This window comes from Serinus canaria, chromosome 1 (assembly GCF_022539315.1).
Source record: "Serinus canaria isolate serCan28SL12 chromosome 1, serCan2020, whole genome shotgun sequence".
Lineage (NCBI taxonomy): Eukaryota > Metazoa > Chordata > Aves > Passeriformes > Fringillidae > Serinus > Serinus canaria.
The window spans coordinates 22,824,184-22,846,336 of NC_066313.1; positions in this window are offsets into that span (position 1 = coordinate 22,824,184).

Here is a 22,153-nt window from a genome sequence, read left to right on the forward strand (position 1 = left end):
ATACTCATACAGAAAAGCAACTGTTTCTGCTAGGACTCACAAACATTTTTTTTTAACAGCCCCTCCAGAAGTGTTATTACCTGTGTATGGCTTTTTTTGCCTTTCTTGCCATCATTTTTTCCAAGATGAACAGGAGCTGGGTATATCTTGTAAATAGAACAGAGTGAAAAAGAACTGTACATACTTCCCTTTAAATGCCATAAAAAGAGACATGCTTTATAAATACAATTGTTTTGCTTCATTTCATCTTCTTATTGGTGCTGGTTCCAAGCAAGAAGGACTTCAAGAGTTGGTCAATTTAATGCAAGAGGAATGAATGATGCAGAAGCTCATGAGCTCTGTTTCTAATTTAGACTGTGCTGCTGGGAATTGGGGTAACACGGCTGAAAGCAAAGGACAAGCCCTTGCATGAAAACAGCACAAATTCAGAAAGGGCCTCTCTAAGTCTTGGAGTAGCTCCCCTCACAAGAAGCCAATCTGCCCCTGAGGCGAATGCTCCCAAGCAGTATTAAATAAACAGGAAGAGAAAATAATTTACTTAGAAACTATGTGTCTTTTTCCAGGAATACAACGGCTTCTTTTTCTTTCTTTTTTCTTTTTCTATCTTTTTTTGGTTTGTTTGTTTGTTTGTTTGGGTTTTTTTCATCTAGCATGTAGTGAATCTGCTGCCATAGGAGGCTGCAGGGGCAGGTTGTATCAGCAGGTTAAATCACTGGACAAATGCATGGACAACAAGGTCACAAAGAGATATGAAAAAAAATAGGAACAAATGCATCTCCTAATATCCCCAGTCCAATGACTGTGTATGCTGGAGGAATACAAGGGGGACTGCAGAGATTCTTTTCTGAAAAAGCTTTTTTTTTTTTCCACAGACTTCAGAAAAGGTACTGGCCCAGACTGCTGTTCTCACCCTTGGGGGAATTGATTGTATTCATGGATAAAAACCTCATCCTCCTGAAGAGCAGAGTTGCATCAGGCTGCTATAGGACAAGAGCCTAAGTTAGGGGCAGCCATCCTTCCTCACCCAGTGAGCAGCATTTGAAAATCCTAGTGTCACAACCATGCAAACTCTGTCTTTGGAAGTCTGTGGATGAAAGGGCTTGAGGAAGAGGTCACACATGGGAAACTGCTTCCCCTGAGTCTGTATAGCTACAACACAGGATGAGGCTACAGATGCAGCTCATTTCCAGTAAAACCCAACAGTGACAGAGCATCCAATGCTGAGTTGTTTCCTCCTGCAAATCCTCCTGGATTACCCACCAGCAGCACTCTCCTTCTGGTTTTGTAACACAGCCCTGGTCTAAAAGTTGCACTTGAAGTACACCAAGCAGTAGTTTGTTCGTTAAGAACAGATTCAGGCAAGCAAAGAGCACAGATCTTTCCCTTACTCCCTATGCCACGACTCTGAAGGGCTTTCTCCCACAAAGGCTCATGGCTGAGGTGCAGCGCAGAGCCTCTTTAAAAGATGGCAGTGCCCTACCGCTTGAAGAATTGCTCTCAAAAGTAATCAAGAGTCTCACAGAAAGGGGTCTTGAAAGCTAGGCACACCAATTTAAAGATTTAGCTAGAAGATTTTGACAAAGCTCCTTTAAATGGAGCAGATATTTGTCTCAGTGAATGGAAAAATACAGTACGAATTAAGTCTGCAGAATGAGAACATTGGAGGAAGCGACCTGCATTGACTGGTAGCCAATACTGCACCCCTCATGATGTGTAACTAATAACAGCACACTAGACATTTGGCTTGCACATTAAATATTAATAACATTTTTCTTCTGACTCATCATTAAGCCAGAGCCTTGCTGCACAGAGAAAACTGATTTACAGACCATCCGTGGCAGGCTCCAGTGCTGCCCATGGTGCACAGCTAAACACCTGCTATCCTGAGCTTTGGTGAAGGACCAGCAAGTGAGCTAGGTCAAAAATGGGAGGCTTTGAAATGCAGGAAAACAATAACCCAGGCAGGTAGACAGACAGACAGCCCACTTTTCTGACTGCAGCCCTGCCCACAGATAATAGATAGCATGTGAAACAAATCTCTGCGAGGAGCTCAGGTCCAACTGCTTGGCTCTGAGGATGTGGCAGGTGCAGCTGGTGTGCAGTGCTCCCCTGCCCATTTGCTTCTCAGATAAATCTGATAGCACCTCTAACCTTCTGGGGGAGCCTTCCACATGCAAGAGAGCACTCAGAACACAACTATGACTGGTACTATTTCCATAGTGAGGAAGAGGACCTACTACTCTCTCGAAAAAATGTTAGTCTCAGCCTTGTTTATTCTAAAAGGGAGTCTGCTCCTTTACACCTCTTTCCTTCACAGACAAGGTGGTTTCTACTTCAGAAGCCTGCAGTGCCTGCAGCTAGAAAAACTGTTTGCCTGATCCATGGACAGCATTTTGCAGGGAGATTTAGACAGCCTGTTCTGAAATATGGGACTCAGCAAACTATAGATGATGTATAAAAATTGGAAAATGCTTTCAGTGATTCTTAGCGACATCCTATCAAAAAAGCAGATTGTCTTAGAAGCTTCAAATATAGTTTATGTGAAAGAATCTGGTGAATTCAAGCAGTATGGAATCCATTTTGAAAAGGTGAAAAGAAAACTTGAGAATGAGTCAATAATGAATTACAAACATCAAAAGAGGGTCAGATTTTTAAAGAAGGTGCCAGACATCTCCCAAAGAACTGTGCTTTCATTTAAAAGACTAAATAAATAAAAAAAGTAGTAACACTCTAATCCTTTCTCCCTATGAAGTTTTCAAAATGTAGGTAGATCACTAGAGGGTTTTTTTACACACCGTGGTTTTTGGGTTTTTTTTGAGAAATATATGTGATTTATTTCATTCTGAAGCCTTTGGGGACAGGGGTGTGGTGGGAGAGAGAAATGTGAAGAATGCCAGACAAACCCTTCATGCTTCCCTCATGATAGCTAGGAGTAGTCTTCCTTCACTTCCTGATTTGCAGAGACCCTAGATCAGCTGTCAATATTTCCCAAAGGATACTGAGACTGTCCAGGATTCAAAAGGCCAGAGCCCTATTCACCTCTTTGGTGACCTTTGACAAATGACTTGAGCAATACTTGTGCTCAAATTTCTGGGTCTGTAAAACAAGACGAGGAAACTACACAGGCCTCCTTCATCATCTCTCTGAGGTCTCTTGTGGCATAGAGTGGCACAAGGACAAGCTTGTGTCCAACCTATAAGAGTTTGCAAGCGTTAAGTGCATGTCTGCATAGGCACACAGACATAAACATTTATGATTGCTCCCATTAAATTCATCCTTTCTTTCTCCAAGTCACAGAGGATAAATGCACGCCTGCACATCCTCCATCATTTTCTACAGCCCACATTTCCTTCCAAACACAGCGCTCTGTTCTGCTGCACAGAGCAGCTGTGTCACTGATAGAAACTTCCAGTGTTCCTCCCTCACCTATTTTATCTGTAAAAGGCTCATTAATACATTCTACATAAAGGTCCCTACCTACAATAATATTGCTGAGCTGCTCAGCAAAGATTGATGTTTACAGGGGAGCGGTGCCATATTGTCAAAGGTTTATTACTCTTAAGAAATCTGTTCCAGAGGATTAGAAAGGTATAGGCAACTATATAGCAACTTTTAAAGTAAGTGAATAAAGTGCATGTTGTGATTCACCGTCTTTGCTCTTTTTTGTTCATATTGTTATTATCATCTCTGTTTGCTAATTTGCAGGGTGTCACTGTCACACAAGAATTTGCCAGATTTTCTTACATTTATCTTGTGTGTTGCCCTTTATTGCTTAGCTGTTTTGAGGCACAACAATGAGACAGCTCTCTAAAAACTGGTACTTTTAAAATTGCTTTCTGCACAGAAGCAGGGGGTAGGTCCTGTACCTGTTGGCACAATTGCTGAATCAAAGCCTGCCAGCTACAGAGCTGTCTCCAAAACTCTCATCCCCTATCAAAGCATCACGTGTTCATGTAAAAGCACTGCCAAGGTTTGGATCATTACCCAGAAACAATTGTCAATAAAATAGCATTAGAAACAAATCAAAGCACCAATAAAAGATACTCGTTTCCAGATGAGGTCTGTGTGCCAATTAAAATACTTCAAGATCTATGTAAGAAGAGATCATTTGACCAGTCAAAAAGCATAAGGAAGAAAACCAGGACAGAGGGGAAAAAAGAAAAAGGGAGCATCAAGGGAAAACTGATCTCTGCATGGGATTGCTGTTCAGAGGAACCAATTTGTGTTGATGAGTTGGACATTTAAGAGCTGATAGCATGTTGTGCTGTCTAATATGATGTTGGTGGCTATGGGATTGCTTCAGCAGCAACTTTATTCACTAAGATCCAAGTACCAGATAATGAACTGCACAGATAGGTAACATTTCTCGTGTCAGCGTTAGAGGCAGCAGGTTGTCAGCTGAGTTCTGTCTGTTCCAAGGCTGAAGGCTGGGAGGGAACCCAGCTGGTCAGTTCTTTCAGGAACCTTCTACACACTATATATACTTCTGGCAGATGCTGGGGCTCACAGGGCATCCAAGCCCTCATGGGCTTTTCCTCTGAGATAACTTGGCCTGTTAAGGTGTGATGAGTGATGAGCTAGGAGCCCCTGCTCCCCAGGAAGCTACTGGGGCCAGCATCTCCTTAGCTCCCTGTGCAGTGCAGGGCAGTGCCCAACCTGGCACTGCCCCCCTGCGACCTCTCTGCACTGACCCAGTAAAAAAGGAGCTGCTGTGGGAAACACAGGCTGCCTCACCACTGCTTATTCTAAGCACAACAAAATCACACCAGGGACATGAAGGTGTTGTATCTCACAGATGTGTGGGCTTTTTGTCTGGGGGTGAGGTTTGGTTTGTTGTTTTTTTTTTTGTTGTTGTTGTTTCAGGTTTGTTTTTGGGGGTTTTTTTTATTACTCTCCTGCCCCCTCATAACTATTGTCTTGGGTTTTGTTTATTTCACAGAGTTTGCTCACCTCTAATGGCTAAGCCAGAGGGGAAAAATACATAATCTTGCTAAATCATTTCAATCTATCTGCCTCCTACTCTTATGGGGTACAGCTAGCTATTCAGACAGCAAAAAAGGCTGAGAAAGTGTAACCAATAATGCCAATTTCAGGAGAAGAAAGGTTCAAGAAATAAAAAGCCAGCACATCAGAATGAAATAATTGAGCCTTCTAATTGCCTGCACTGAATAAACTGTGAAGCAGGACCGGTGGTGATAATTTCTAAAAGATTTAGGTTTAAAATATTAGTAATACAGATAAGGGATTAACATTATTAAGACTGTAGGTGACTAATCTTGACTGTGCCTTTTTTAACAACCGCATTGCTACCACCATCCTAAAGGAAATTAGCAGTGATAATTAGATCAAATCCGTTATGTCAGTAATCCCACTTGAAGATATTTTCAGAAGGTTGGAGGTTTAAGGCAATTTCCTGTGTGTGTCCGAGACTCATTAATTAATATTGATAGTCAATGTATTCCAGGCTTACATTTATTTCTTGGTTATACTCAGAGCTGTGCCCAACTAACTCATTTGAGATAATAGCTTAGTCACACTAGAAAATAACTGTCCATTCAGCATCAAAAATTATCCAGCAACAAATCAGAGACCTGTAAAATTGTCTTACGTATCAGAGGATTTGGTTTCTCTGTATCTAAGCAATTTATGTTATCTTTTTTCCTTCCTATGGAATTACCTTTAAAACACTGCATTTAAAGTGAAATTAATCTCATGTTGTGACAATATTTCCCCCCAATGACTGATAGTGCTTATCTCATTAAGATTTCTTCCCTAAAGATCCATCTCTACATTCCTGAAAATAAACAGTGTCATTACTTTCTTTTTTAACAATTTTAAACACCTTTATGTAGAGAAGGGAAGACGGGAAAAAAGAGGGAGAGAGAAAATATTCCAGATTCACAACATCCCCACCCCCCTAAAACAAATAAAAGTATAAGACTAAAAGTATTTGATTCAAAAACTTCACAACTATTGAAGTAAATTGTATGATTCTGAGGGCCTAAACAACTACTCTGCCAAGGTCCCTTCATGTTTTTGTTCCTAGTGGTTGAAGATCCATAAACAATCTCTCCCCTCACTGTACTCTTTGCTCCTTATTTCTGGGCACCTCAGTAGGGCTAGACTAAACCACAAAAAATCAAAGAAAAAAAAATTGTTTGGTTAAATTCCAGTTTGCCTATCTCAAACCTCCTGCTGGGGTGCTGTACAAACTCAGATGGTGAAAATACTTCAGGGTTCTTGGAATGAACCACAAAAACTACCTTAGAGAGCTGTGCTTTGCTGATTGTTCACCAGTCTGACAAAAGCAGGAACCGCCACTTACCTGAAAATAAAAAGAGAAAGAAATATCCATAATTATTCATGTTTTTAAAGGAAATTACACTTTCTACAAAATGAGAAAGAATAAAGTAATTGTGATGCACTGGCAGACTGCATGTGGGATGCTCGGGGCGGCAAAGGCAGGGAATCAGCCTGAACAGAAAATGGAAGAACTGTAGGATAAAACCAGGGCTGAAATAGGGAAGGGTAAGTTGGAAACCATTAGATTTGTAGACCAGTTGCGAAATATGAAGGCATTTTTCTGCCTGCAATGATGTCCCAAATAAAGGTAGCAATCACATTCTCTGAAGTTTCCTTCCTATTTTCTGCCTTTCACCCATTTCTGCTATGAAAATTCTCCTCCAATGTATAGGTTGAATGTGTCTCATTATGCAGATTGAAGGATTTCATCTCTGCAATACATGTAAAGTTCAGTGAAATAATTTATGACTCCTTCCATGACATTTTTCTCCTGCCCCCTCTCCATCAAGAAAATCAAAGAAAGTCTGAGGAACCTGCAAACAAATTTCTTTCTGTGAAACTTGTGTACAGTCCTATTAGCAGCAACACAGCAGGCCATTGATTGGGGAGGGAAAAAAGGCTTTGTTTATGGCAATGGATTTTAATCCTCCTGGTGATAGTTTATTTCATTGGAATTTTTGCAGAGTTGGCAATTACGCTGATGGAAACCCTCAGAATGGACTGATTTCAAAAGGGGTGGAGTAAAAACAAGTGGCAGTTCTTGTTTTTTTGAAAAATATTGTTATTAAATAATGTGAAACACATTGATAAAATGTGTCTGAGAGTTATGCTTCAGTAATTTATAATACAAATTAATTTTCTATTGACAAATGGCAATTTAATCCAGTGACTAACTTCAACAATGTGAATTCTTCTGCTGTTTCTGCTGTTTCTCTTTCTTTTCTTTGTCTTTTTTTTTTTTTTTTAGACATAATATATAGCATATGGAGCAGGATACGTGCTGGGATAACCAGAGGCTGTGCTGTTACTGGCTGCAGACTTATTTTCTGCCTAATCTCCCCAAAGAATACATAACTGGGAGTAAACCTAACCAACTCCCTTATCATCTTTAAGTATGGCTCAACCCTGGGAAACATCCACAGGGAATCCATTCTGCATAAATACTTGGTTTCAAGTTAAGCAGTGTCTTTTGCATACCTGATATCACCCTGTCTACCCCCATCCCAAGAAAATCCCATGGGGACAAAGCCCAACACAAATCCCCAACTTTCTTGAAATTAATTCACCTAGATGATTTAAAATAGAAACGAGATCATGATCTCGTCCTTGACATATCCTTAAGGAACAAACAAAGGAGTGAAGGCTCATGCCACCCACTGTGCTGTCTATCCTTCTGCAAACACAACCCAAGACAGATGTACCCATTGACTTAGAGATGCCAAGCCCTTGGCAGTAACACTGCAGAGCTCCCAGCTGTAATGGGTTACTGGGAAATCAGATCATCCTACACTTAAACTGATTTCTATCACTGATACCCTTTGTAGTACAGAAGCAGCATTAAGTGCAATAACATGCTGCTGCATGGTCACTTAATTCTAGAAGTAAATTCAATATTTGCTGGCATCCCCTATCCAAAGATACAAAGTGTATACATGTATTGGAGCTGTTAGTTAGAATTACCTTTGCAATGCCTCCTGGGGAAAACCAGACCAGCTTAGGCATCTTTCTGGGAAGAAAGGGTTGTCATTCTCACCCTGTACAAAACTGTTAACAAATTGTTTTGTCGCTTGCTTTGTATTACCATTATGGCCCAGTTGCTGCCTTTGGCACTTGTGGCTTTTCCTACAAGAAATAAGAGGGGTCTATTCCCATTGCCTGCAATATTTTCAAAGAAGGAGCTGGGGTAGAACAATGAAAACAAACCCAATGTCTTTGTGACACCACTTGCATGTAGTTAGAAGGAGCCAAGGAACAATGCCAATGTTCTTCTGATATGTTCAGTGGAAAAAGATTTCTTAGGAAAGTTGTCTCTCAAGTGCACTATGCAGAACCCCATTAAGAACTCCAAAGTTCTTCCTTTCAGGTAAAATTTTATCAATTTATTTTGGAGCCTCCTTTTCTGGCTGAAGGAAGTATGAAGAGGAAAATATGAATACAAAAATACCGGAGACATACAAATTTGGTTTTAAACTTCTAAATGGGTTCAGTTACAATTCACTGGGTTCAGGACAGGATAAACATTGATAGAGATTGTCTGACAGGTGTTACCTTAAAAAGCAGATATTCTGAGTGACAGAATATCTGGGAGCTGTGTTCAGTGTTTGCATTGGCTCATTTTGTGACGCTAGCTAAGCTTATGCCCTGTCCTGCTAAATGATAGTCATCAAGACAGTTCCACCATTTGTTAAGTCTGTTAAGATGTTTCAAGAGATGAAAGGTACTGGGACACAGTAGGGCCATGACAAAACCCACCCTCTGACTCAAAGTAAGGACACAAACTTTGGTTGCATTTGTGATCTCCCTCAAATTCTCCTAAGGAAGCTGTTCCACTTCAGTTAAACAAATAATACTTGCCCAGAGCAAGACTGAGTGTAACTCTATCATAATTAAGGCTTCCAGTTCTGGTTTCAGGGAAATGAGCAGGATTTTACATCTTCAGTTATTCTCCCCACTCCTGTAATGAAAGTTTCCCTAATTCAATTCAAGCTTGCAAACATCTGCAGGGTAGGTGACACGAATAACATTGCTTTTTGCAGCAGATACACGTCTTGTCAAAAATACTTCCTCCAGCTCTTGTTCCAACACCATCTGTGGGAGAAACTTGACTGAGCTCATTGTGCCTCTACAGAAATACCAGTGGCTGAGTGTGGTGGTTGAGAGAGACAGTGACACAGACTGCACCCCGACAACCCTTCTGCCGGGGCCAGGCTCTCCCTGAGGTTTCCTCTCCACAAGCTGACCTATCCTTTCCCTTGCTTAGCTGGAGTATCTTGATGAGAAGAGAGTCCGCGGTGGGATGGCTGCAAATGTAATGCAATCAGAAGATAATGACTTCAGAAGGAGAGGGGAGGGAGGGGATAATCAGCAGAGGCAGATGAACTCCCAAGATATAAAAAAAAAAAAAAGACTGTTTTCATGCAGATGTCCCTAGTAATGAAGAACGAGAGAAGAGGAATACTGAAAAAGAGGTGAAATGGAAGTTGATTTGTTTCTAAATAGCACTATTTCAGAGTATTCTATGGGGTGTAAGTTGCTTCTTAAACTAAGAGTGTCTGAAAATACCCCAGACAAATTCAGACCTCTCAGCCATCTCTCTCTCTCTCTCTTATACTCATATCCATTCCACAATTTAGAGTTAGCTTGGTGGGAATTGGGAACAGGAATATAAAATATGCAGGGAACATCCCTGTCTCCCTTCAGGCTCAGGTTGTGCTAGGTGTCTATGAAAATATTATGCAAATGTGACAGTGTTTTCTTTGGGCAAGCCATTTAACTGGAGCTTTCAACACCTCAGAAGCCTGGAGACAAAGGGTGCGGGTAATGATAAATGCAATTTATTTACAATGAGCCTAAAAGACAAGATGTAGGCAGCTGCTACTACAGGTGATCCCTCCCCTGCTCACACTCAATCACAGACTTCAGTCTTTCCCTCATGATGCCTACATGTTTCCTGGGGGGAGAGGTTTCCAGGGATCATTCTACTCAGAGAACGGTCTCTCCCCGTTCAGATTCTGCATTTTGTATTCAGGTATGTGACTTCCACAGGCAAGGAGCTTTAACTTCAAAACAGTAAATGACCTGACCTTGGCAAACCTCATATAAATTCTGACCCAAGGTTCAGATCTGAAAGAACCTGTGAAGATTTTCAACCCCTTTGATGAGAAGCTAGGTATGGATGCAGTAATACATCACTCTTCTACAAATCCTCCCTAGCCTAATTGTATCAATACTTAATGGTGACAGCTCTAAACAGTACACCTGCACTGCTGGATGTGCAGCTACCGAATCTAGTAACAGACTGCTGGGTACCACAGGTGGCTGCTGTGAAAAAAAACCCAAAAAACTAAAAATAAACCAAAAACAACAAAGCCAGAAAGTCTTCCAGTGGACATTGCTAGAGCCCATGTTGTGGCTGAAAAAATTAGAAGCCTTGGCTTCTCAGGTGGTTCTACACCTCTCCTTTCATCCTTCCATATACTTGAGTATAGGTGTTAGCACCAGCATCCTGAACAATTGCACCACGCCTCCATACGCTCTGCCTCTTTTCATTCCCTCAGCAGATGAAGTAGCTAAGATTTTCTCCTTTTCCTGCACTAAATGCCTGCTCTGTTAGAGAGTGCTGGCGCACTTGCATCAGCAAATTAAGCTGGGATGGCTGAGGGCATTATGGCCTGCAGTTCTCCATCAAACCTCTCTCCCAGAGATTTCAGATTCCACATAAGGGACAACCAAACAGCTCCTGGGTCAGCTGCTGCACTTTACAGCTCGCTCGATTAGCATGAATCAAATTGATGTCAGCTTTCTTTACCAGGCTGGCTGTAAAACTGTTCTAGGCAAGGGGCTGCTTCATGAGCCATTCAGCCATCCCTGCTGTGGGGTGGCAACATCTGGCAGAAGCTCGATGCTGAAACCACTTGCCCCCCACAAACTTCATTAGCTGCTGAGTGAATGAAAAAAAATCACAGCCTGTTCCATCCCAGAAATAGCTGCTGTATGGGAAGAATAGCAGGTGAGGTGACCTCTATACAAACAGGCTTCCAAAGTGTGATCAAACATTGAAAAGGTGTAATGAAGTAAGTTATTCTTTATAATTATGATTATCTCTGAGATCAAATACTCTCTTTAAAAAATCCTTTTTAATTTAAGTAAAACCATTGCTTATAAGTATGTCAGTAGCATGACTAACTATGCAACAATTTTATGCCACGGCATTATTAAAAATGGCTTCTGGTCTAAAGTAGGACTAATAAAGAGTTAATAAATCACTTGGTCTCAAAAAAAATGTTACTTAAAAATATAGTTTAGTGAAAAACCTCACATTACTTTTTATTAATGCCACATAAAGTAGTTGTGTAATTAGAAATTAACTCACAAGATGACACAATTTACTTGACAATGATACACAGGATTCATATGGCATTTAGCATCCCCAAAAGATCCCAAAGCACTGTTCTAAAAAATGTGCTAGCTAGGATCCAAGTGTTGCTACATTCAGCCCAGGATTTCAGCCAGCTCTGGGCTGGAAGCAGTTAAGCACCTATTATAGTACATCAGCACTCTTCAGGAATTTAAGAAGGAGCCTGAAGAACACAGCACTCCACTCAAGGAAGGAGGCAAAATAATATCATTCTTCAGAAATATGGTTGGGACGCAGGGGTTCATATTGTTTCCTTCACAAAAAATGATGATGGTACTTTTCCAAGGCTGAAGATTATCATTACTGGCAGCCTGGGCCATGTCAGCAATGTGACCTCTCCTCACAACCCAGCCCATATCTCAGGGCAGGGCTTCTGCTTATGGATTTCTTTGTGCAATTCCTTATGATAGTGTGGGGTTCCTTGAAAAAGACATGTTTGACTGACTACCCTCAATCTCATCTAGTTAACAGAGATTGATTAAATTAGAATCAGCAATAATGAAATTAGAAGTAAGACAATTATGACTTCCATGGAAGGTGCACTTCCATCCTGTTACTGCACAGAAAAAGTATTAGCATGAAAAAAATAATTCTGTGGACTTTGGAGCCCCTTTCTTCCCTTTTACCTTGTAGTGCTTGAAGTACACCTATTGTAGTTTATTAGGGCTGTGTGATAAGTAAATTAAAAACTTCTACTTTGGCTTCATCCTACAGAGGAGAAAGACACACAAAAATCAGTACGTTTCGTACAGAAGAGGCAAAACCACCTCATCTTCATAAGCATTTTAACAAGTAGGTCATCTATCACACTTTGAAATAAGGAAATTTAGAGTGAATTAAAAATCTTCCTTGGGACAGAGCACATCTTTAAAAGGAAACAAATCAGCCAGAGAACTGAACTCTACCCTGGACAAGTAATGCCCCACAGTGAAGAAGCTGGTGTTGAGATTTGGCTGGAAGTATCTCTGTCTGCACTGCTGAAGGGCAGAGCCAGGAAGTGATCTCTAGTGAGTGCTACTAAAAAGAACTCACCCTACACACTCAATGCTGCAAATGATGCCCCTGCCTGTGTTTGAAGGACCACAAGTCACGCCAAAACCACATTTGTTAGAAAGTGGGAAGAAGGTTGTAATTGCTTGACAAAAATAAATAGATAATTTGCAAGTACTTAGCCCTGAGATGAGCAACAGACTGAACAGATTTACAGCTACAAATTATTCCATGACACTTTAGGATTTTTTAATAAACCATTTCCATCTCTTTTTAAAGTCACAAAATTAAAGAAACTAAGATATGTCCTCAAATGCTGCAGCTTACAAACCGGAACCAGATTCTGCAAGTTAAAATTGCTCCAGTTTGAAATTTATTTGTCTATGGTTTCCTTCAGAAGTTTCAAACACAGTGTTTAAATGCAAGAGCCTTCCAGCGAGGTGTATGTTGTAAAAGCTTCAGCAGTTTGGATGCAGCTCCAGAGTCACCTGCCATGTTTGTTTCCTCACTTGCCTGAATGAATCTTTAACTCCTCAAAGCGAATCTTGAGTGCAGGTATTGCCAAATGTGAATACAAAATTTGCTGCCAGTGAGTTTTACCTGAAAGCTACTCTTTCTACAAACCTTCCTCATCATAAATGTGCTCCTGGAATAATCACGGAATATGGATGCCAAGAGAGTGTCAATGCAATCAAGACAAATTGGTGAAAGAACTGAGAAAGCTACTTGACAGCACTCATCCAGCTTGGATAAAGACTACTTAAACATTCCCCCTGCTTTCCTGCACCACAGGAGGTCCCTTGGCACCAGAGTGCTTGTGCTCTGCCTCACACAGCGCCGTGCCCCCCACGCCTCCACCGCCGACCGTGCGGGGCTCGGCTACCTGAACTCAAACATCTGCTGGCTGGCTGCAGCTGGAGGCTTTTATCACAGCTGCACACCAGCCGTGACAGACCGATGGGGGACACGTTTATCCAAAATGTTACATCTTTCCAGTGTCATCTCAACTGGGGAGTTCAGCTCCCTGACTCCACTCCACAGTGACATCAACCACGGGCCGTCAGGGCAGATCGAACACAGGAAGCCTTTAGGAAGAGTTGAAAATTGTAATAGGGATGTTATCATTAATCAGCTTGGGATTGATTAAACACTGTGTCATTTTGGGATAGCTCAGCCTCTGGGCCACAGACTGTAAAAATGAGAAATATGGACTAAAAAACCTAAAAAAGGTTTTAAGCTGAAACTGAATATAGTAATGAAAGAAACAAGATGATACAACTGCCACAACCAGCAAGAGCTTCAAAGCAGAAACCTAGGGCATTTTAGGTCTTATATAAGATGTCCTCAGGCACTTGACAGATCTTTAACTGTACTTGTGAGCAAGCTAGGTTACAATGTTAAGTCCTTCTATTGAAATTCTGTCTTCTGTCCATTTTTACCACCCTAGACACTTTCCCTATCTCAAACACTGTAATGTCACTGCTGACATTTTAGGATCTTAGCGGAACCCAGCATTTCCTTGCCTATTTCTGACAGGAGCAGCTGATAGTTATTTAGTAGCATAATTTTAAAATTATTTGGAAGAAGCTGACTGTTGCATCTGGCTGGTATAAAAGACCAATGGCTAAATTGCTGGTATAAAAGACCAATGGCTAAATAACTATTAAAATACTCAGGACGACTGTAGCCAAAGCTTCTGTGCACAAAACCTACAACACTGAGCCATCAACATAAGAACGTAGCCAAGTCCACAATGGTTTGGCAAAGGATTATTATGGTTCTCACACCTACAAAAACAAGACCTCCTGGTCATTCCTTATGAGATGAGCAGCAGAGGCAGAAGCCGCACTCAGAATCTGCTTGCTAGCTTGTTTCAGTGCAATGCAGAGGTTTCAATGAATTCAATTTTTTTAACAATGAGGTAAATTTCAAGCCCTACTGCTAGGTCTGAAGAATTTGAAGTAGAGCTGGTTGAACATTTCAAACCAACTCTTATCTGGTCAAAATGTGATTCTTAGTGGAAGGCAAAACACTTCAAGTCTTGGGAAGACTGTGAGAGAGACCCAAATCAAGTACTTAACATTTTCATTCCAAAAGAAGAGCAGACATTTTAACACAATTGTGCTTCATTAGAATGCTTGAAGAGTTTTGGGTATAATCCAACATGGATCAAAAGCAAAATTCAGAAACTCGGAAGTTGTTGTGCTACAAAATTATCATTCTCCAGCTTGCCTGAGTTTTGCAAAGGCTGGGGAAGGGGAGGTGGGGGAGGGTAGTTGTTGCTTTTTAAGATTAGCATTAGAAATGGAGTGATGCCAGAGAAATGAGATTCAAAATTTAAATGTGACAAAGTTCAGAGGTGTGTGGGCTCAAGTTTGTAGTCTGGGCTGTTAAAGCGATAACACATAGGCTTAAAGCCACTTCTAAAATTATCCCTGAAAATCAGAATATCTCCTCAGAGACAGGTCCAAGTGTGATCTTTGCTGACAACAGCTCTGAATCCAGCTACTTAGGGACCATCTCTATGGATTCCCAGATATGCTGATGAGCTGGCAGTTGACAGTGTGTGTGTCAGGGATAACATTTTGTCATATGTATCAACGATGACATTTAATTTTTGCATGAAATTTCTGCATTTATTTTCTGGATGAAAACTGTCCAGTCCCCTAAAGAAATAAAATGCTTGTTAAAAGCAAAAGGCTGTTTGATCTTCCCTTTGTGGAATTTCAGGCCTCTGACTTGCAAATCTTGTTCAACTATCATCTTTGAACCACAGCACTAGCCTTCTATTTGCACAGAGGCTTATGCTAAGTTGACAGATTCCAATGGCCCAAATAGGCTGCCTTCTCACTGAGGGCACTGTCTTAATGATACAAGGAATGAGAATTAGATATTTGAATTTCTAAGTGGCCTTGCATTTAGAAGAAGGCTCTTAAGTCCTGAATAAGATGTACAACATTGCCAGAATGAAAGGTACATGCACTGCTCGAACTTCCTGTCCCACTCCCAACACTTGTCTCAGTGTCTTTGCAGTTGGTTTCACATTTGAGTCCAGAAACATGCCCAGTAGTACTCAGCTGTACTGGGTTTGTATGGCCAGGTTTTGGTAGCAGAGGGCTACGAGGGATCCTTCCCTGAGGATCTGCCAGAAGCTTCCCCTGTGTCTGATGGGGCCAACACCTGCTGGCTCTAAGACAAACTCACTGCTGGCCAAGGCTGAAACCCTCAGTGATGGTGGCAGAGGCACTGCGACAACATACTTAAGAAGAGGGAGAAAAAGCTGCACAATAGCAATTGCAGTCAGAGAAAGGAGAGAGGATGTGAGCCCTGGTAACACCAAGGCCAGTTAAAAAGGAGAGGAAGGGGATGGAGGATGTGCTCCAGGCGCCAAAGCAGTGGATTCCTCTGCAGTCCGTTGTGCAGACCATGGTATGGCAACTGCGTCCCTGCAGCACATGGATATCCACAGTGGAGCAGAGATCCACCTGCAGCCTGTGGAGAATCCCACGTACTTCATGTGATCCATCATTTACTTGTACATCTTCAATTAGAGAGTCTCTTCTCAGCAGCACTGAGGCACAGATGCTTCCTGTTCTTACTTCTCTGGTAAAAGTGACCAACATGCCTGAGTAAACAAATTCTTTCTCAAAATAGTTTTAGTCCCAGTCATTGAAACATCATCTCTTTGGTTTGGTTGTTTTTTTGTTTTTCTCGATCAACATTCATGGAGTAGGATAAGGAGAAGGGCAGCATTGAGACAGAGGAAGACAGATGGAAAGAAATTTCAGATCCATCTAACAATGTTGTTTGCCTCTCTTTGCTTGGAATGTGCCTGTACAACACAGTTGTACAACAGAAATATGATTGCAGAAGAGAAATGCAAGGAATAAGCAAAGCATTCCAAGAAAGATGAGGTTTAGTAGATTTGTACGCGTTTAGGTCAGAACAGACATTTATACAATCCCTTCTGGCCTTCTATATGTCACAAGGCTTTCATCTTCACCCAGCTATCCTTGTACTCAGCTCAGTGAATTTTCCCTATCTAATTTTTTTTTTTTTTTTTTTTTTTTTTTTAGCAAGGTATCCAGTCTTGAGTTGAAGGTGATGAAGAGTTAGCATGTCCTGAGGGAGTTTGTTTCAGTGTTTGATCACCTTCACTTTTGAAAGGCTGAGCCAAATTTGAATTTGTCTGACATCAATTTCTGTGTCTTGGTCCTTTCTATGCCTTTCTCTACTAGATTAAAACATTCTGTAGCATCCACATAATTTTCTAAATGAAGAAAATTATACTGTGTATTGATCAAGCCCCTGCCACCCCCCTTAGTCTCTTCAGATAAATTTGAATGATCTTGAAGTCTCAAGGCAAGTCATTACCTTCAACCATCAAAGTCATGGTGCAGACTTTTCCTGTATCCAATGCTGCATCACGTGAAAATGTAGATACCAGAAAAAAACAGTTTTTCTGAACTGGACTCAACAATGCCATATGAGAGTGAAAACCAGTTCACATTACATTTTCTTAGTGCTGTGTTCATACTTCTGTGGCCTTTAAGCCCCTTTTTACAATAGCACCACTTGGGAAATCTTAGCTCTACTCGCACAATACCTTTTACTTCCTTCCCAGATACAATTCTGTCATCTGAAAGCAAGGCCTGCTGCTCTAAACACCCAAATTCATTTTCAGTGTTCTACATATCTTTGTATGAAGGCATGCAGCCTTTCTGAGGAATCCATGCATTAGTTTTTTACTCCCATTATTTTTTGTATCCTTCTAAAATTCTTAGTGTATCCGTCCTTTTTTTTCAGCACATTTACTCCCATATCATCGATGAAAACACTGAATAAAATGGGGCTTTGTACTGACTTCTCAGAATCCAGTCTGGAACACTCCCATTTGCTGATAATTCCTCATTTACACATGCTTTTTGATGCCTATCATCTAGTTTTATCTCAACTCACTTAATCTCTATTTTAGTGTTATTTCATAGTGTTAACTTTTTTATCAGAACGCCATGAGGTATTATAGCATGTTAGGAAAGTCCAAATCCAATGGCATCTTTATGAACTAGACTTGTAATTCCACAGGGGTAAAAAAAAAAAAAAAAAGCTGATTTATTTGAAAAGCCTATTTTACTTAAATCTGTGTTGACTAGTGCTAATGACATTCTTAACGTTTTATTCTTTAGTCACTGGATTCTATATGAAATTTGCATTCTTTTATTCTGGAATGGTTTCAAAATAACTGCACTACTGTCACTCAAGTCATCTTGGCTGTTTTGTCTTGAATACAGCACAACATTAACATTCTTATAGAACTTCTGTTACTTTTCCACAAAGATTTAAAGTTAAGATCTGTGAGCTGGAGACCCCCGCAATAAACTCTTTGACATGGACTGCCATATATTTCACATGTCTATCCTTAGTGAGCATTGCTCAATATCCATCATGGTTGTTAACAAGCTCAAGAAGACCTCCTCATCCTCATAGTGGAGGAAGAGCTACCCTCTTCCAGCCTAAACCACCTGCAAAAGGTTCCTAAACACTCTTCTACATTTCCAACTTCAGTTCACTCTACAGACTTCCCCTCCCACCTTTGAAACACTCCAGAAACTTCCCATCACACCTTGGAAATGCCCCATATGGAACATCTAGAAAAGATCTGGCATTACATGAACATGATGCAAGTTTTTTCGCACTTCCTCAAAAGAAATGCAAATGAATACTTTGCTAGGTTGGAATCCAGCAGCAATGGTGCAACATGGGCAAAAAGGAAGCCTCTCCTCTGAAACACTGGAATGCTTTTTGCCTTGCAGCAGACTGTACCATCAACCTGGCCAGCCATCCCTCTGACCTATAACTCATGCACTATCTCCCATTCAGACATCTGAGTCTTCACGCTGGGCTTTGTAAAAATCACATGGACTTTTGCTAGAAACTATGCCTGAGGCATGAATTACTGATCCATTTTTACTACAGCCAAAACAGCTGCCCAGGCGTATATCAGCCTACCCTTTCATTAACAGCAACATCCTTTTCCTGGCCTTAACACTGCAAACTTGCCTGACTCAAACCAGTGCAAAAAGACAAAGGTCACATTCCCTTCCTGTCATTTGAAGTATGTTGTACTTTTCTCTAAATGTTTCTTTTGGTTTCCCGTTCTCTACTTCATGCAACATAAGCTGGTTGTCTTTGCTGTCCAGACTTTTATAGCTCACCCTCCTCTGAGCATCATCTCTGAACACCTAGTGAAAGGTCATCTCCCATGTCTGATGGACAGTGCTGACAGACACCACCAGACCTGAAATATTTTCAACAGCACCTTTGAGCTTTCTCTGCTAAACTTTTGCAAAGCTCCTTCACTGCCTTCCTTAAAACTCTCTTTATACTAAAACTGTAATGCTCACAAAGGAATAACATTGACAGCTAGTCCTCAGCTTCTCAGGCATCTCTGTCTCTCAGGATGAGCAACAGTATTACCTCTCTCATTTCTACTCACCCACTCATCTCTTTATCTGAGTCTGCCTTTGTCTCTGGCTTTATATTTCATTAAAATACATAACCTGAGCTTTTTTCCCCCAAAATTATAATAAAGATTGTGTAAGACTTTTAGACAATGTTCAACAGTGATATCTTTCCTAATGCCTCAACTGCTTTGCATGCATTCAGATAGGCATGGTGGGGAGTAACGTTGTGAGGTAGGATTGGCTGGGCTGTCAGGGTGCAACTATATTCCTAATTTAAACAGTGCCTGGAGGTGGTCCTGGGAATGGAGAAATAATCAGCTGTACTGCTAAACAGTCTAGCACAGCCCCAGCAAAAGTCTGTAAGCACCCAGGGGAACAGCTACTCTGGGCCAGCTGTCTTCCCTACACAGGAATTGTTCTTAATAAGCTTAGTTTATTTCTCCAGCCATATTCTGACAGGTTGCCCTCCTCTTAGGCTTTGACACTTGTCTGCTTCCATGCATGACCCTGGATTTTTGACTTACCAATAACTGTGAAAGGCTAAAAGCAGCTTTATGCAAAGTGCCATTCTAGCTCTATTATTCATTCTCTTGTTCCTTAATGACCAGTCACATTTTAAACGTTATAATCAAGTGCTTTATGCCACAAGGTTTTAATCAAGTCAGACATGCCGGAATTATTCTCATCAATGAGTATGTCCTGGGCCTCCTCCTCCCTGCTGACAGTCCTATGGGGGTGTTGCTCCTCAAGCAAGAGATCATCTTCTCTGTGTACTATTTGCTGCATTAGTCCAATTAGTTTGCAGCATCCTGAACCTGAACTCATCTTGTGGCTGCCACCTTAGCAGTACAGTAACATCCCTGGCCACTCACAGGACTGCTGGGTACTGAAAGAAGCAGCTGTTTGTTATTCCTGACTTTGGAAGCAGTTCTGTGCCAACTCCATTGTACACCAGATCTAAATACAACCTCAGAACTGCCATGATATTTTCTACTTTTTACTGTGCTCTCCAGGCTGTTACAAGGGAAGAATATGGCTGGAGATAAAAGCACCCTAGATACATAATGGCCTAGAACATTGATAGCTGCATGACACTGGTACTAAACTAATATAGTATCATCCTAGGCCAGTTACTCCTACAATTTACCTTTAAAAACATCACATAGATGAGAATATACACCATTATTGACGAGATTCTGTATGGGAAGGAGGAGCACAGCATCCCAGTGCAATTTACCACCACCTCTCAATTTGATTACTTCTTGAGAGGAGAGAGACGGAAAAACACAGAGATGTGAGACAGGATTAAAGCATGGTCTCATCCTATTCACACTGGCAATGCTAAATTTAACTAGTCAAAAACCTCCTTTGATGTGGCAAGAGCCCTCAGCAGGAGCAATTCTGCCATAAAGATGTTTCTGTTGAGACAAATTCCGATCTTAAGATTTCAGGTCAAGGTGATCCACAGTATCTAACATCTCTAAAGGGCAATTTGTCGTCCCCCCTGCCAGAAAGCCCTGAAATTGCTAAATGAACCAAGCACACTGACAGCTCCACCTTGTCTCTTAACTATCACTTGTCTTAAAGCAGCTCTCATGGCCTCAACTGCAAAAAAAAAAAGGTCTTCTTTAACAGCTTCAAGCACACAAATAAAGCATAGTTTTGTCTTTGTCTATCAAGAAGACCTGTTTTAAGAGTTCAGACCTGTGATTCCTTGAAGAAAGTGTGCTTTCAAAAGGGAAATCTCTAGTCCAAGATCAACGGGGGAAGGATCGGGAGACTGGAAATAAAATCAGCTCTTAGCCTGAAGAAAGTGCACTCCGTGAAAGAGCCTGTCTGGATTTAATAGGAGAACATGGGCGTTAATGGCTTTCAAAAGATCACAGTTTCTGGTTTGAATGAAGGATGCTTTTGACCTTCGGTAAGGATACATTTGGCAGCCCACTGATGTTCTCTAGCTAGTCCTTTCCATGAACAGCAGTATCTGATAGATCAGCAGAGTGCTTGGTCCTGATCAGCACTTGGGAAGAGAAAAAGACTTCAGAAACCCTAGGTTTGGGTATGACTCGAAACAGTTCAGTCAGGGTAAATGGGGGAAGTTCATAGTACTGCTGAAAAATCTCAAGCTTCCTTTCAAATGAGAGTACTGCAAATATTTTTCCTGCAAAGAAAGTTTCTGTAAAGCCACTCTATCCGACACATAGTGACAGGGCAGGCCCAAGACAGGAACAGAGTGAGCAAAGCCATGCAGATCATATCAGACAATCTGTCAAAGTACCCCAAACCTCACCAGGGAAACCACAGACTGGTATTCTCATCATGTTTTCCATCACCACCCTGCCTCAAGAGAAGCAACTAGATTCCCATCCTTACTCCCATGTAGCCTCCAGAGAGTACTGTCCCATGCAACTTTTTCCTGTTGCAATCTGTAGGGCTTTGCACAGTTCCTCCTACAGTGCACAACACTGAGATGCTGACATTAAGTCCTGCAGCCTACACACACCTCTCCTTCTGACTGACAACCACTCTCGTCAGCATAGAAACCCGGGTGTAGAAATCTGTATTTATAACAGTGTGTGTGGTTCTTCTTGACATAAAACAATAAAATAGCTAACAGGGGCTATGCATGACAGGTTGAGATGCCTGTCATGAGAGCTGTCCATGGGAAAAGAGATGTCAGCCCAGTTTTGCAAACCTGCATCTTTGACAGTCTACACCATGTGTGGAGAATATGAAGGAAGATTTAGAGAAGTGGTCACAGAGAGCTAAAGAGAGGAAAAGCAAAACCTCGTAATTCCTTTACCTACGAGCTAACCTCTCCTGTGTAAAACAGAAAAGGCTGAGCTGGTGCTTTTGGGTTTGATTTTTTTTTTTTTTCACCTTTAATTATGCATCATCAGTGACAAGCTCATGTGGAGCTAAAAGCTGGATCTGAGCATGAAGCTAATTTTTGGAGCTATTGGCTGTTCACTACCAAGAATAAAAATGATTCCTTGTCTTCCTAGATTTGGTTTAAGGAACAAAACCTCTTTGTCTCTTCCTCCATATTAGCTGCCTATAGACAGCTCCATTTTCCATTTGTGCATTTAATTATCCCTTCCTATGTGAGCTACTTTACATTTGTGCTTATTGAATCTCAGTTTATTGATTTCAGCTCCCTTCTTGAATTCATCATAGTTGGACTCAGGGCTAATCCTATTCTCCAATGCATTGGCGATTGCTTCCAGCCTTGTGTTGCATTTGAATTTGATTAGCATAC